Source organism: Zalophus californianus, chromosome 9, assembly GCF_009762305.2.
Source record: "Zalophus californianus isolate mZalCal1 chromosome 9, mZalCal1.pri.v2, whole genome shotgun sequence".
Lineage (NCBI taxonomy): Eukaryota > Metazoa > Chordata > Mammalia > Carnivora > Otariidae > Zalophus > Zalophus californianus.
The window spans coordinates 33,418,489-33,436,418 of NC_045603.1; the positions used below are offsets into that span (position 1 = coordinate 33,418,489).

General features: G+C 37.1%; 1 protein-coding gene across 3 annotated transcripts in view; it reads left to right on the forward strand.

Moving 5' to 3' along the window:
• MGAT4C (MGAT4 family member C) overlaps positions 1-17,930 on the forward strand; it is a 1,006,121-nt gene that overhangs the window by 961,801 nt on the left and 26,390 nt on the right. For all 3 annotated transcript variants that reach the window (XM_035721958.1, XM_035721959.1, XM_035721960.1), the window contains one exon: positions 4,417-4,483. The gene's annotated coding sequence lies outside the window, so the exon portion shown is untranslated. The remainder of the gene's footprint in view (positions 1-4,416; positions 4,484-17,930) is intronic.

A 17,930-nucleotide genomic window follows, 5' to 3' on the forward strand; every position in this document is an offset into this window, starting at 1 on the left:
AGCCCATAGTTTTTAGGGGAAAATTGTGTAAAGAAATAATCACACTAGAGGGTTAAAGCTGATACTATGGATGAGTTACACAAAGGGACCTAAATAAAGTACTGATCACTTCTACATAGAAGAGGAAAAATCAGCCAATTTTTCAAAGAAGGAGCAATATATGAGCTACTGCTGTGGGGAGTGTGGAGTCTTTGAAAAGGCATAGAACACAGTGTTGGGGTGGCATACTGTCAACTATTAAGGCAAAAGAAAGTGACAGATGTTAATGACATGCACAAGAATTTGAACTTTGTACCATCAGCAAATGCAATTATGGAATGTCTCATGCTTGAGAATGACATGGTCAGATTTGTTTTAAGGAAAGACTGCAGAGGAGTGTGACAGAGGGACCTGAAGGATGTAAGATATTCTTTAGAGAGAGCACTTGATGGAACAGTTTTAATAGTATGCATTTGAAGGTTCTGAACTAGGTACACTTGCTTTTAAAGGCTAGACAATTTAAATATCTTAGGTCACTGGAGAATGTATGAAATCAAATATTATACTGATTATAAACCATTACTAACTATATATATATTATGTTGATGAGTTATTATTGTATATATGCAATATTTTTCTAGAAAAAAATGAATAAGTACATTAAAGTCTAAAACAGTTATTTCAAAGATGAACTTAGCAAAGTGAAGTGTATTTTAATATTAGTCAAATCTCTGGAAAATTATAGTAAAACCGTTTTATGGATGGCCATGGGGCATGGAAAGATTCTAAACTGTTTTATGAATTATAAAACATTGCTACATTTAACATAGTTTCAGTCTTACATGTATTCACATAAATTCTAAATTTTTGACTAATTGTTGAAATGGATAATTTCCCATTAACCAGAATATTTTATTACTGAGCCAGCATTCTTAACTGGATAGAAAACAGTTGAAATGTGTAGTCTGTAAAGACTTATATTCTCAAGTAATGTTTTTCACCATATGAATTTCATGGAAAAAATCCAAAAATTCTCAACAAGAAATAGAGTATATTATACTATATGATTTGATTTAAGTAATCAATTAAATATTAGAGTAGCCAACCATTCGATCCAGCAATTGCACTACTGGGTATTTACCCCAAAGATACAAATGTAGGGACCCGAAGGTGTACGTGCACCCCAATGTTTATAGCAGCAATGTCCACAATAACCAAACTGTGGAAAGAGCCAAGATGTCCATCGACAGATGAATGGCTAAAGAAGAGCTGGTTATATATACACAATGGAATATTATGCAGCCATCAAAAGGAATGAGATCTTGCCATTTGCAACGACGTGGATGGAACTGGAGGGTGTTATGCTGAGTGAAATAAGTCAATCAGAGAAAGACATGTATCATATGACCTCACTGATATGAGAAATTCTTAATCTCAGGAACAAACTGAGGGTTGCTGGAGTGGTCGGGGGTGGGAGGGATGGGGTGGCTGAGTGATAGACATTGGGTAGGGTATGTGCTACGGTGAGCGCTGTGAATTGTGTAAGACTGTTGAATCACAGATCTGTACTTCTGAAACAAATAACGCAACATATTTTAAGAAAAAAGAAAAAGAAGAAGATAGCAGGAGAGGAAGAATGAAGGGGAGTAAGTCAGAGGGGGAGACGAACCAGGAGAGATGATGGACTCTGAAAAACAAACTGAGGTTTCTAGAGGGGAGGAGGGTAGGGGGATCGGTTAGCCTGGTGATTGGTATTAAAGAGGGCACATTCTGCATGGAGCACTGGGTGTTATGAACAAACAATGAATCATGGAACACTACACCAAAACAAATGATGTAATATATGGTGATTAACATAACAATAAAAAATTTAAAAAAAATATTAGAGTAGTCAATGGAGTACAAATGAGAAACTGGTGATTTTTAAATTATAATTTTCAGGGGCTCCTGGGTGGATCAGTCATTAAGCATCTGCGTTCAGCTCAGGTTCTGATCCCAGGGTCCTGGGCTCCCTGCTCAGCATCAGACTCCCTGCTCAGCAGGGAGCCTGCTTCTCCCTCTCCCACTCCCCCTGCTTGTGTTCCCTCTCTTGTTACCTCTCTCTCTCTGTCAAATAAATAAATAAATAAAATCTTTTAAAAAAATAACATAATTTTCAAAATAAAAATCTAATAAAAGTATTGAAAAATACAAAAATGTCTAATTATCTTTAAATAATGCTTCTTGCTAGGATATTTCAACTTAGTCACTGGCCATGATTTTTGAGGATAAATGGAAGATAGGAGAGGTCTTCTTTTATTTATTTATTTTTTTTTTTTAAAGATTTTATTTATTTATTTGAGAAAGAGAGAATGAGAGATAGAGAGCACGAGAGGGAAGAGGGTCAGAGGGAGGAGCAGACTCTCTGCCGAGCAGGGAGCCCGATGTGGGACTCGATCCCGGGACTCCGGGATCATGACCTGAGCCGAAGGCAGTCGCTTAACCAACTGAGCCACCCAGGCGCCCAGAGAGGTCTTCTTTTAATGCTTAACTTTCAGAAGAGCCAATAGTCAGAAAAACACTGATGAAAATGCTTCCCAAGGGTCCTTTTGCAGCCCATTCACCTCCTTATATGCTATATGTTCAGTTTGCTTATGATGTGGGGTGTAGTTTCAAAGTTGAAAATCCTCCATTTCCTGAGGGTTTCCTAATAATGGTTCATGATAGCTATGTTTTGTTACTATTTTTAAGAAGATGGACATATTTATTTATAATATGCCTAGAATTGGTTAATAATGATTTTAAGAAATCAAATTCAATGCAGATTGAAACATGCATATTTTCTATGGAGATCACCTTCTACTCAGTAAATGGCACCATACAGAAATGCATTGTTGTTATTTTAATTGGAAAGGACCCATTTTAGTAATGTCTCTGGCTCTGGAAGAATTATAAGCACACGGATTGGAAGAGCTAAGAAAGCTTATTTAACTAAGCTGTCAACAGCAATCTCTCAGATCTGCTTAAATTTATTGGGAGGCGGGAAGATCTATTTGAAATGCTGACAAGAAACACAGAACCAGTTCTAACAGTGCTACATTTAATACACAGGGATATATTACGAGGTTAAAGAGAGTTGGCAGTATGTATCATAAATGTAGCTACTCTTTAACCCAGCAATTTCATTTATAGATTATGTCCAAAAATTATGCACAATGGTATATTATAAGAACTTTCACTGTATCACTGTAGCATATTTTGTAATAGAGAATATTTGGAAACAACTTACAGATGTATGTATAAGGAGAGGGTCAAATAAATGTTGCAATTAGATGATTCAGCAATTTTAAATAATATAGAACTCTATTTGTACTGACATGGAAAGATTTCCAACATATGTTAAGACACAAAGCAACACACATAATGTGGTTCAGGGAATTTGTGTTATTTTAAGCAGATGTGTGTGTGTGCTGTGTCTGTGTTTGTGTAGAAAAGGCCCTAAGAAATTAAATTATGGGGGTAACTAGTCATTTCTAGTAAGAACCTTGGGGTATGGTTGGGGGGGGATATTCACTGCTTATTTCTTATACCTTCTTGCATTACTTGTGTAATTAAACAATGAAAGCAATATAGTTTCTCTTTATGTCTCACTCCTTAATAATGGGACTTAAACACTTTGTTTATTGTAGCATTAGTTTTTTTTTATTTTTAAATTAGCAAAAACATAAGATTTCAGGGCATATTCATGCTATCACAACCACAGAACATATCAATAGTACTATAAGCAGTATTTCTCCTAATTTATCACTATATATAATATATATTATAAAAATATATATATATTTTATATATATATAAAATCTTTGATTTGAATATCAACCATTTTGCGACCCTGGACAGGTTTGTTAAACATTCCCTAAAGCCTTTTTTCTGGATTAAAAAATAGATATCGTAGTATCTAGTTATTGAAGTCCTAGAAGGATTTAACATAGATAGTGCATGTAGAAAGTCCTGTAGCACAGTGTCTATCATATAATATGTTTCCCTAAAGGTGTAGATTTTTTAGTGGTTTTTCATAGTTAATAGCCTATTTTCTTCAATAAATTATAGAATTCCTGAAACAACATATGAAAATATTATTCTATGAATTTCTCAACAATGAATATATTTGCAAAACTGTTTAACTTTCTAATAATATTTTAGCTATTGAATATAGAAATATAATTATTTTAATATAAAAGAGCTGTAGGTTAGCCTTGAAGAAACATATTTTATGTAATTCTTTCATTTTAATCGATACGTGCACAATGCCATGAGTCAGTGATGTTTGGGGTACACATGGGAAATAACGCAAAATAGATTACAAGAATGAACATAGGAAAATTGGATTTCACTGTTGAAATTATTAATTTCTTTCTCAAATGAGTTTTTCATTACAGATTTTCATTATGCACTCAGGCCATAGCTTCCTAATCAATAAAGTAATTCCTACCATGGGAGAATGAAAAGGAAGAGAGACTGAAAGGTTGGTATAAAAATTATGTTTAAGGAACTGGTAATGAATCTAGATTTAAATTTATTATTATTTTTTTAAATGACTTGACAATCTATTTCAAGAAATCAGTAGCCATGGGGAAAAGACAAAGTTTTGATTCTGTTTCCATTTGAGGGTAAACCAAATAAACTAATGTTGTTATAAAACTGTTAACATTAGGTTTAATCCTAACCTTAGGAACCTGGTAATTGAAAAAAAAAAGTGATATATTAGAATTTTTTAAGATTTCTGATAACAAAGTGAATGAACGGAATTGAGACTTTAAAATACATTTTTAAAAATATCAATTATACTATTGCTATAAGAATCCCTAGGCCACAGATAATTAGAGTCTTTACATTTGAGCATTTAACTATGGAAATGATTGTTTCAATTTCACCAAGAGCAGGCTGTAGGATGGTTAATGATATTTGTCTTCTTGTATCTGAATTAGCACTTCTGGTCAACCTGAAATTATGTATCTGTCTAGCACTGTGATGTAGAATTTTATGGCCTAAGTTGTCCATTTAGATACTGGAGTACAGTTATGAGTCTTTTTAGAAATGAAAACTATGTCTTCCATAAAATTAATATGAGTAGTAATTTTACAAAATATAAAAAGAGAAAGAATTGAAATAGTCCTCAGCTCAGAACACGTTTTTTTGCCTTTAGAATTAATACCTCCTAGCATTTTTGCTTCATGCTTTTTTGCATAATTTTTAAAATATATTATATGTAGAATTTTAGTTGCTTTTTAAAACAAATATGTTGTTTTAAATATGTTATGTGTCTATTACAGAAGATTAGGAAATATAGATGATATAAGGAAGTAATAACCACCCATACTTGTATGAAACACAACCAATATTTTTTTTAATTTTTTTATTGTTATGTTAATCACCATATATTACATCATTTGTTTTGGTGTAGTGTTCCATGATTCATTGTTTGTTCATAACACCCAGTGCTCCATGCAGAATGTGCCCTCTTTAATACCCATCACCAGGCTAACCCATCCCCCTACCCTCCTCCCCTCTAGAAACCTCAGTTTGTTTTTCAGAGTCCATCATCTCTCCTGGTTCGTCTCCCCTCTGACTTACTCCCCTTCATTCTTCCTCTCCTGCTATCTTCTTTTTCTTTTTTCTTAAAATATGTTGCGTTATTTGTTTCAGAAGTACAGATCTGTGATTCAACAGTCTTACACAATTCACAGCGCTCACCGTAGCACATACCCTACCCAATGTCTATCACCCAGCCACCCCATCCCTCCCACCCCCGACCACTCCAGCAACCCTCAGTTTGTTCCTGAGATTAAGAATTTCTCATATCAGTGAGGTCATATGATACATGTCTTTCTCTGATTGACTTATTTCACTCAGCATAACACCCTCCAGTTCCATCCACGTCGTTGCAAATGGCAAGATCTCATTCCTTTTGATGGCTGCATAATATTCCATTGTGTATATATACCAGCTCTTCTTTAGCCATTCATCTGTCGATGGACATCTTGGCTCTTTCCACAGTTTGGCTATTGTGGACATTGCTGCTATAAACATTGGGGTGCACGTACACCTTCGGGTCCCTACATTTGTATCTTTGGGGTAAATACCCAGTAGTGCAATTGCTGGATCGAATGGTAGCTCTAATTTCAACTGTTTGAGGAACCTCCATACTGTTTTCCAAAGGGGTTGCACCAGCTTGCATTCGCACCAACAGTGTAAAAGGGTTCCCCTTTCTCCACATCCCCGCCAACATCTGTCGTTCCCTGACTTGTTAATTTTAGCCATTCTGACGGGTGTGAGGTGGTATCTCATTGAGGTTTTGATTTGGATTTCCCTGATGCCGAGCGATGTTGAGCACTTTTTCATGTGCCTGTTGGCCATTTGGATGTCTTCTTTGGAAAAATGTCTGTTCATGTCTTCTGCCCATTTCTTGATTGGATTATTTGTTCTTTGGGTGTTGAGTTTGATAAGTTCTTTATAGATTTTGGATACTAGCCCTTTATCTGATATGTCATTTGCAAATATTTTCTGCCATTCTGTCGGTTGTCTTTTGGTTTTGTGGACTGTTTCTTTTGCTGCGAAAAAGCTTTTTATCTTGATGAAATCCCAATAGTTCATTTTTGCCCTGGCTTCCCATGCCTTTGGTGATGTTTCTAGGAAGAAGTTGCTGCGGCTGAGGTCGAAGAGGTTGCTGCCTGTGTTCTCCTTTAGCATTTTGATGGACTCCTGTCTCACGTTTAGGTCTTTCAACCATTTGGAGTCTATTTTTGTGTGTGGTGTAAGGAAATGGTCCAGTTTCATTCTTCTGCATGTGGCTGTCCAATTTTCCCAACACCATTTGTTGAAGAGACTGTCTTTTTTCCATTGGACATTCTTTCCTGCTTTGTCAAAGATAAGTTGACCATAGATTGAGGGTCCATTTCTGGGCTCTCGATTCTGTTCCATTGATCTATGTGTCTGTTTTTGTGCCAGTACCATACTGTCTTGATGATGACAGCTTTGTAATAGAGCTGGAAGTCCGGAATTGTGATGCCGCCAGCTTTGCTTTTCTTTTTCAATATTCCTCTGGCTATTCGGGGTCTCTTCTGGTTCCATACAAATTTTAGGATTATTTGTTCCATTTCTTTGAAAAAAGTGGATGGTATTTTGATGGGGATTGCATTGAATGTGTAGATTGCTCTAGGTAGCATTGACATCTTCACAATGTTGGTTCTCCCAATCCATGAGCATGGAACGTTTTTCCATTTCTTTGTGTCTTCTTCAATTTCTTTCCTGAGTATTTTATAGTTTTCTGAGTACAGATCCTTTGCCTCTTTGGTTAACTTTATTCCTAGGTATCTTATGGTTTTGGGTGCAATTGTGAATGGGATCGACTCGTTGATTTGTCTCTCTTCTGTCTTGTTGTTGGTGTATAGGAATGACACTGATTTCTGTGCATTGATTTTATAGCCTGCTACTTGACTGAATTCCTGTATGAGTTCTAGCAGTTTTGGGGTGGAGTCTTTTGGGTTTTCCACATAAAGTATCATATCATCTGCAAAGGGTGAGAGTTTGACTTCCTCTTTGCCGATTTGGATGCCTTTGATTTCTTTTTGTTGTCTGATTGCTGTGGCTAGGACTTCTAATACTATGTTGAATAGCAGTGGTGAGAGTGGACATCCCTGCTGCGTTCCTGACCTTAGGGGAAAAGCTCTCAGCTTTTCCCCATTGAGAATGATATTTGCTGTAGGTTTTTCGTAGATGACTTTTATGATATTGAGGTATGTACCCTCTATCCCTATACTCTGAAGAGTTTTGATCAAGAAAGGATGCTGTACTTTGTCAAATGCTTTTTCTGCATCTATTGAGAGGATCATATGATTCTTGTTCTTTCTTTTGTTAATGTATTGTATCACGTTGATTGATTTGCGGATGTTGAACCAACCTTGCAGCCCAGGGATAAATCCCACTTGGTCGTGGTGAATAATCCTTTTAATGTACTGTTGGATCCTATTGACTAGTATTTTGGTGAGAATTTTTGCATCCATGTTCATCAAGGATATCGGTCTGTAATTCTCCTTTTTGATGGGGTCTTTGTCTGGTTTTGGGATCAAGGTAATGGTGGCCTCATAAAATTAATTTGGAAGTTTTCCTTCCATTTCTATTTTTTGGAAGTTTCAGAATAGGTATTAATTCTTCTTTAAATGTCTGATAGAATTCCCCTGTGAGGCCATCTGGCCCTGGGCTTTTGTTTCTTGGGAGATTTTTAGTATTCTTTTTTTTTTTTTAACATTTTAGTTATTTATTCATGAGAGACAGAGGAGGAGAGAGAGAGAGAGAAGCAGAGGGAGAAGCAGGCTCCCAAGGAGCAGGGAGCCCAATGCGGGACTCGATCCCAGGACCCTGGGATCATGACCTGAGCCGAAGGCAGACACCCAACCATCTGAGCCACCCAGGCGCCCTCTTGGGAGATTTTTGATGACTGCTTCAATTTCCTTAGTGGTTATAAGTCTGTTCAGGTTTTCTATTTCTTCCTGGTTCAGTTTTGGTGGTTGATACATCTCTAGGAATGCACCCATTTCTTCCAGGTTATCTAATTTGCTGGCATAGAGTTGCTCATAATATGTTCTTATAATTGTTTGTATTTCTTTGGTGTTGGTTGTGATCTCTCCTCTTTCATTCATGATTTTGTTGATTTGGGTCATTTCTCTTTTCTTTTTGATCAGTCTGGCCAGGGGTTTATCAATCTTGTTAATTCTTTCAAAGAACCAGCTCCTAGTTTCGTTGATCTGTTCTACTGTTCTTTTGGTTTCTAGTTCATTGATTTCTGCTCTGATCTTTATTATTTCTCTTCTCCTGCTGGGTTTAGGCTTTATTTGCTGTTCTTTCTCCAGCTCCTTTGGATGTAGGGTTAGGTTGTGTATTTGAGACCTTTCTTGTTTCTTGAGAAAGGCTTGTATTGCTATATACTTTCCTCTCAGGACTGCCTTTGCTGTATCCCAAAGATTTTGGACAGTTGTGTTTTCATTTTCATTGGTTTCCATGAATTTTTTTAATTCTTCTTTAATTTCCTGGTTGACCCATTCATTCTTTAGTAGGATGCTCTTTAGCCTCCATGTATCTGAGTTCTTTCCGACTTTCCTCTTGTGATTGAGTTCTAGTTTCAAAGCATTGTGGTCTGAAAATATGCAGAGAATGATCCCAATCTTTTGGTACCGGTTGAGACCTGATTTGTGACCTAGGATGTGATCAATTCTGGAGAATGTTCCATGAGCACTAGAGAAGAATGTGTATTCCGTTGTTTTGGGATGGAATGTTCTGAATATGTCTGTGAAATCCATTTGGTCCAGTGTGTCATTTAAAGTCTTTATTTCCTTGTTCATCTTTTGCTTAGATGATCTGTCCATTTCAGTCAGGAGGGTGTTAAAGTCCCCCACTATTATTGTATTGTTGTCTATGTGTTTCTTTGCTTTTGTTATTAATTGCCTTATATAATTGGCTGCTCCCATGTTAGGGGCATAGATATTTACAATTGTTAGATCTTCTTGTTGGATAGACCCTTTAAGTAGGATATACTGTCCTTCCTCATCTCTTATTACAGTCTTTGTTTTAAAATCTAGTTTGTCTGATATAAGGATTGCCACCCCAGCTTTCTTTTGGTGTCCATTAGCATGGTAAATGGTTTTCCACCCCCTCACTTTCAATCTGGGGGTGTCTTTGGGTCTAAAATGAGTCTCTTGCAGACAGCATATTGATGGGTCTTGTTTTTTAATCCAATCTGATAGCCTGTGTCTTTTGATTGGGGCATTTAGCCCATTTACATTCAGGGTAACTATTGAAAGGTATGAATTTAGTGCCATTGTATTGCCTGTAAGGTGACTGTTACTGTATGTTGTCTGTGTTCCTTTCTGATCTTTGCTGCTTTTAGGCTCTCTCTTAGCTTAGAGGACCCCTTTCAATATTTCTTGGAGGCCTGGTTTCATGTTTGTAAATTCCTTTAGTTTTTGTTTGTTCTGGAAGCTTTTAATCTCTCCTTCTATTTTCAATGACAGCCTAGCTGGATATAGTATTCTTGGCTGCATATTTTTCTCGTTTAGTGCTCTGAAGATATCTTGCCAGTCCTTTCTGGCCTGCCAGGTCTCTGTGGATAGGTCTGTTGCCAATCTAATATTTTTACCATTGTAGGTTACATATCTCTTCTCCCGAGCTGCTTTCAGGATTTTCTCTTTGTCTCTGAGACTCGTAAGTTTTACTATTAGATGTCGGGGTGTTGACCTATTATTATTGATTTTGAGAGGGGTTCTCTGTGCCTCCTGGATTTTGATGCCTGTTTCCTTCCTCACATTAGGGAAGTTCTCTGCTATTATTTGCTCCAATATACCTTCTGCCCCTCTCTCTCTTTCTTCTTCTTCTGGGATCCCAATTATTCTAATGTTGTTTCGTCTTATCGTATCACTTATCTCTCGAATTCTGCCCTCGTATCCTGTAGTTGTTCCTCTCTCTTTTTCTCAGCCTCTTTATTTTCCATCATTTGGTCTTCTATATCACTGATTCTCTCTTCTGCCTCATTTATCCTAGCAGTTAGTGCCCCCATTTTTGATTGCACCTCATCAATAGCTTTTTTGATTTCGACTTGGTTAGATTTTAGTTCTTTTATTTCTCCAGAAAGGTTTCTCTAATAACTTCCACGCTTTTTTCAAGCCCAGCTAGTATCTTTAAAGTCATGATTCTGAACTCTAGGTCCGACATCGTACTAATGTCCGTATTGAGTAGGTCCCTGGCTGACGGTACTACCTCTTGTTCTTTTTGCTGAGGTGATTTTTTTCGTCTTGTCATTTTGTCCAGAGGAGAATAGATGAATGAGAGAAAAAATGCTAACAGGTTTACAACGTCCCCAGCAAATATACTGTATACAAATCAGAAAAGACCTGAAACCAGGGGAAAAGAAAGGGAAAGAAAGAAAAAAGAAAGAGAAAAAAAAAAGAAAAAAAAAAGATAAAAACAAAAACAGAACAATACAAAAAAAGCAGAATGTGATCAAATATGATCAGGCTAGTGCATAGATCAGTGCCACACACTAGATTTTGGGTGTATTTTGGTCTGTTAGAAAAAAGTGCCTCCTAAAATTTTAAAGGAAGAAAGACACATATGTACAAAATAAGGGTTGATACAAGGGATAGAAGATGACTGTAAAGATGAAAATTATAAAAGATTTTATAAAAGGACTTGATAAGATAAGAAGTTGTTTGAAAAAAGAAGATTTAAAAAAAAAAAAGAAAAAAGGGAGAGAATGTGATCAGGCAGGAGACTAGAACAGAGCCATACACTAGTGATTTAGGGTATATTTTGATCTGTTAGAAGAAACTGTATCTCAAAATTTTAAAGAGAGAACAACTTATATATATATGCCAAAAATAAGGGCAACTACTATGAAGGGATAAAATATGACTCCAAAAATGAAAAATAAAAAATGTTTTTTTTTTAAAAGAGATTGATAAGATGTTGGTTGAAAAAGGGAAAAAGAAAAAAAAAACAGTTAACAAAAATTAACTTTGATGAACTAATGAATCATGGTAAAAAAAAGCCATGAATTCTATGTGCAGTATTCCCCTAGCGCTGGAGTTCTCCCGTTCTCCTTGATCGGTAAACTTGGTCTTGGCTTGTGGCTGTTCGTGCTGATCTTCTGGGGGAGAGGCCTGTTGCTGTGGTTTCCAAATGTCTTTGCCGGAGGCTGAATTGCCCCGCCCTTGTCGGTCCGGGCTAAGCAAGCTGCTCGGGTTTGGTCTCAGGAGCTTTTGTTCCCTGCAAGCTCTCCGTACAGCCTTGGAGGACCAGGGCAAAAATGGTGGCCTCCCAATCTCCACCCGGAGGAGCTGAGAACTCGGGGCCCCGCTCCTCAGTGCGCCCCCAGAGAAAAGCAGTCACTCCCTTGTCCCTGGTCTCCGGCCGCCCTCCGTGCTCACCCGGCCTGTGACCGAGCGTTGCTATCTCTGGCACCCGACCCCGTGTGGAGTCTCCAAACCCAGCAGATCCCTGCGGTGCGCTCCCGCGCCGCTCCTCCCCAGGAAGGAAGGGGAGTCTCCCCGGATCTGCCGCTTGTCGGGTCCCTGCTGGAGGAGCAGTGGCCCGACTGGGCCGCGGATCACAGTTTATGGCAACCCCAAGCTGAGAGCCCGCGCCTCAGCTCCGTCTCTGCACCTGGCTTCCCCGCTCCGATACCTGGGAGCTCTGGCACACTCAGGCACCCCCGGTCTTTCTGTGACCCCAAGAGTCCTGAGACCACACTGTCCCGCGAGAGTTTCACCCCCAGCTTAGCCACTGCAGCGACGTCCCTCAGCGGAGCCGACTTCTAACAGTTCCGATTTTGTGCTCCGCGGCTCCATCACTTGCCAGAAGCGGCCAGTGGAGGCCCCTCCCCCACCGTCTATCCTCCCGAATATCGCCTCGGATTCATTTCTCCGCACGTCCTACCTTCCAGTAAGTGGTCGCTTCTCTGTTCAGATAGTTGTTGCTACTCTCCTCTTTGATCTCCTGTTGAGTTTGTAGGTGTTCAGAATGGTTTGATCCCTATTCAGCTGAATTCCTGAGACCAGACGAAATCTAGGTCTCCTACCCCTCCGCCATCTTGCTCCGCCCCCCTCTGAAACCCAACCAATATTAATATCATTTTAGTCCTTTAATTGTTTTTCTCTATGCATTTTACATAGTTAAAATTTTACATGTATTTAAGATTAGTAAACATATAAGAACATTTATAGGTCTTAGATAAAAGAGAATACGTAGAGGTGATTTATTGACAAATTATATTGAACATTTTCTTTCAGGAAGAGTTTTAAAGATACAGGAAAAAATTCTTTTCTCAAATTTCTTGACATAGCAGTAATCTGTAAGTTACCCACCTCAAATCTATATTTCTGATGGGAGTAAACCCATACCAAAATTCATTGGCAGTTATGCTTGTAAACTCCAAACTACGTAAATGTTATAGTCATCATAAGCATACACAATTTGTGAATGGAAGAAATTCAGTTACCACTTCTAGTGGCTATAAACAAGGAATAATGTATTCTAATTGAACATTGGATACAGTTCTATTAATAAATTTCTTGATTCTAGAAAATTCAAAGTTATGAAAGAGAACTGAACTTTGTAGTATTTATTTATTTATTTATTTATTTATTTATTTATTTAGAGTTTATTTGGAAATAGCAGAAGAATTGCAATTCGACACAAACTATGGTAAACCATAGGCAAGTCTAAAGACACAAAGGGAAGGTCAGCCTTTGTTAAGTTTTAGGAGGAAATTGAGGAGGGTTGTTTCTTTTGTTATTTTTGTTTTAAGATTGACTTATTTATTTAAGACAGAGAGGGCACTCACGTGTGAGAGTGCAGGGAAGGGCAGAGGGAGAGAATCTCTAAGCAGACTCCCCGCTGAGTGCAAAGCCTGACACAGGACTCAAGCCAATCCCAAGATCCATGAGATCATGTCCTGAGCTGAAACCTAGAGTCTGGCACTCAAGCAGCTGAGCCACCCAGGCACCCTGAGCTTTGTAGTATTTAATACAAAGTCCAGCTTCACTGCTCAGATTCAATTTCAACATGAGAACCTCTGATTCCTATTGGTTTCTTAAATTCAGAATCACAACTAAGTAAAAGAAAAGCTGCAGTCCTTTTTCACCATGTCTCTCCATTCTTGGTTCTTAATTCATCTCTAAATGACTTAGTGGATATCCGTACATATTTTTAATACTTGAATTTTATTTCTTAAGACTTTACATATCAGAATAAAATATTTTATTTTGCCCCTGGGAAACAAAGAGAGCCTTTGCAATTGCAGTTATGGGACAAGAGCATTTCCCTTGGGGCATAAAGTCCCAAGATATTTTCTCATTATCTTCCTTTTAAATAAAATTATTATGGACTACAAGTCTGAAAACAGTCTGTTCATTTTGTTTGTCAAGATCTTAGTAGTTTTTTAATGTGTACTGTTTCTGCTTGGATGGTGGTAAGATTTTAAGAAAGGGGAAAAAATAACAACGTCAGAAAACAGAAATTGTTCCACTACGTACTGCTTTCTGCTGTACCTTCTGTGTGGAATATTCCTCACCCTTACCCTTCTCCGTCGGTCAGCCTCTCCCTTTTGGAACATTTCCTGAAGACATCAACTTCCAAGTAGACAGGGCAACTTCCTTCTTTCTCTGTTATGTGTTTCTACATATGTGAACATCCTAATGTCTTACTGTAACACTTCATGGATGTAATTTATTTTCCATTTACCTTGCACTAAACAGTAGTGCAAGAAAATGAACTTATTAATCTTTGCTCTCTAGCACAATTTCATGTGATAGTGAAACTTCAGGAAACATTGAAAGAGCAAAAGCAATATGTAACATCTAGGGCAACACAGACTAAACCATCACTTAATGATATTTCTAAAACTTCTTGATAATAGCTACCAGGAAGTTATTTCCAAACACGATATATGCTTTTATTTTACTTCCTTGGTAAGGTTTTTTTGTTTGTTTGTTTGTTTGTTTTTCCTGTTCTAGTTAGGCTGGATAGAAATCGCAGTCATTGTGCATTGTCTAGCACAGATACCTGGTACACAGGGTGAACTCCATATGTGCTTTGAATGAAAGGATAAATAACTGGTAATGAATTATCTATAACAGACACATTCATTCTGATTTTAGAATCTAATAACAAACTTAGGAAAAAACACTCTTACGTAAAGAGGAAAACAGTACTAAGCATATTATTTAAATAATAAAATATATTTGGGCATATATCATATTTATCCACTTAAATTGATATTTGGTATTACTGAATTCAAGTTACAGTTTACCTGATCTATTACTATACAAAAATGTGTGGCAATTGTATCAAGACAATGTATTACTTTTCTATTCCAGTATTTGTTCATAAATGCTTGCACAATCCCTTTGGGGGAAAAATTATCTTGTGTGTTATCTTCTCATATTAGTGATAGAAATATGATTATTATTGTGCTTTAATATTATTTCTTTACCCCAAATTTAGCTTGATTTGGAAGCACCTAATTTTTAGATCTTTCTGTTAAACTGTTTGAGTAGACCCCAATGCTTAAAAAGTCAGGGATTTGAAAACCTGTCATTTATCATATCTATATAACATACTTGCTATATACTGTCTCTGGGCACATCACTTTATCTGCTCTATAGTGTACTTATTTGTAACATGAGAATAATCACAAAACGTATTCTTTCCTACCTCATGAGTTTCTTTTTGAAAGATGTATTTATTTTAGAGAGAGGGAGAGAGAACAAGAGCAGGGGGAGGGGCAGAAGAAGAGGGAGAGAGAGAACCTCCAGCAGACTCCCCACTGAGCGTGGAGCCCAGCACAGGGCTCAATCTTAGGACCCTGAGCTCATGACTCCAGCAGAAACCAAGAGCCAGATGCTCAACCGCCTGAGCCCCCCAGGTGCCTTTCTACCTCATGAGTTTTGTGGAAGACTAAACTTATTTTACAGCCCTCTGAATGAGTCAGTTATCATCATCACCATTATCACTTTCTTCCCTGCCACAACTCAAAACAACTTGCATGACCACAATTTGCTTAAGCGCTATCTCCTATATTCTTGCTAAAGTGCTTGGTTCCGTGTTGGCTATTCTTGTTTCCACTCTAGCTAGCCTTTTTCAGCTCAATGGAAGGAAACTTGAAATCTGTAAGAGAATGATATTCTAAAAAAGAAGTTGATAAATACTGAATATTTCTCATCTTAGTTAGCTTCAGCGTTGAAAAAGATTGTTCTTTTTTCCCAATGCTCACTTCAAGTTTTACTATTTTAATACTTAGTGACAAGAAACCTCCCGCTTGTCAGAGCTACACATTTTCTATCTGTGTTTCCATCCACTTAACGTAAACCAGAAAATAAATCTTGCTGGTCATCACTGTGAACCCTAAGGAATAATCTAGGCTCTATAATTTTCTACTTTGCTACCACCTATAGCTACAAGTGGATCATACAACATGGGACTGTAAAAAAAAAAAATCTTAACATTAAAAAACAATTACATTTGTCCCATCAATATCTGAACCCTTTGTACAAAATGTAAAGATAATAAGTTTTGTAAAACCCTTCTCATTTTTGTGACTTCCTGAAGCTTTTGCTATGTCAGCAACAGTCTTTCTTTTCATCAGAAAGTATTGAATACTGCCCCGGAGGGTGTGTGCAGCCTTCCACAAAATAGAAAAACAAATTGGTCAAGCATTAAAAAAGACAAGCCAAGCAAGTCAGATATACATAAAGGCACATGTCAGACAGATGAACAGTTAATGGCAAGACTTCTTTCATGATTTTCCCAAAAGTGGGGTTAAGTGTTGGCTACAAGCCCATAGGATTTGGAGAATGTAATTTTACTTTTGCATCTTGTTGATTTAAAAATAGACTCTTAAATAAAATATAAACTAAAGCTTACTTCCTTGGGATAGATTAATGTAGCCACATTCATTCAGACGGGTGGTGTTATGGGTTCCCTTTTTCCCAATCTCTTATATGGCCATGGAATAGTTTGCACTGGAGACATGTGATTTTGCCCCAAAGAGCTAGAGAGAGAACTGAGCTCATTAACATTTGGTGGTTTGTTGCACACAATCCAAGTAACATTCTAGAAACATGAAGAATTTGTGGTAACATGCACAAGCATATGCACTCTAAGCAAACAGCTCTGTGGTATAATAATTCACTTGTCACTTCACATCAGCATCAATTCTTTAATAAATGACCATTTTTTCCTGAGATGATCAAAACTAGCACACAAATTTCCACAGTGTCTTCCCAAGAAGAAAAATAATGAAGTGTTTGTGCAACTAATACTTTATCTGTGTCCATGAGTAATGATTTGAAATAAATATTTATAGTGTTACAATGACAGTCTTTATTTCTATACATATATGTGCATATGTATGAGGTAGTAAAGATAAGCAGATGGTCCAACAGATCCAAATAATATCTGTCCCAAAGTTATATGGCTTCTAAAACTTTGCACCATACCTGAATTCTGATATTCGATCAGATTACATATGTCTCAGGCTCTCCTGGCACAAACTAATTACTCTATTTTGCTAGTGTTTTTCAAAGTGTCCACAGTGTCAACATTCTTTTTTTTTTTTTTTTTTTTGCTGCTGCTGCATTTCTTAAATATTCTAAAAGAGCTTGATTTATCTCAGTAATGAAATATCTCAATCCACCAAATACTAAAACTAACAAGTGGCACTGTCCTCACTTTTCACTTAAATTATAAAATAAACACAGAAGAGTCTATGGTGCTTTTGATAACAGACAAAGTTAAGTTTTGCATTTTGCAACCAAAATGCCTAGAGATTACATTGTAGGTCTGGATCATGGAAGGGGAGCTCTTAGACAAGATAGAAGAGTGGTGTGGGAAAGAAATACAAATATTCATGGACTAGTAGTTTTCTCATCAAGTTCAAGATTTCTGCAATGCAACACACACACGCACACCAGTAGTTGTTTGTTCTTTAAAAAAAAACAAAACTTCTCCAAGTACTAAAGTGATATGATTTTTTGTTTGTTTGTTCTGTTTTTTATGTAGGCTCCACACCCAGCATGGAGCCCAATGTGAGGCTTGAACTCACAACCCTGAGATCCAGACCTGAGTTGAGATCAAGAGTCAGATACTTAACCAACTGAACCACCCAGGCACCCCACGATAAGAAGTTTTTAAAAAATATTATAAATACAAGAAGTTCAGAATCCAAAGGGAAATAAGACATGTAAAAACAGTATCAAGAAGTAGAAAGTATTAAATAAATTAAGAGAAGTATAGATAAAACGATAAGAGTTCAAAAAAGCGAAAACCAAATTTGATTGAAAATGGGGTTCAGCGAGAAGGTAACATTTTGGTGATCTATAATTATATTTCAAAAATTGGGAATTGGTAATAAAGGAGAGAAA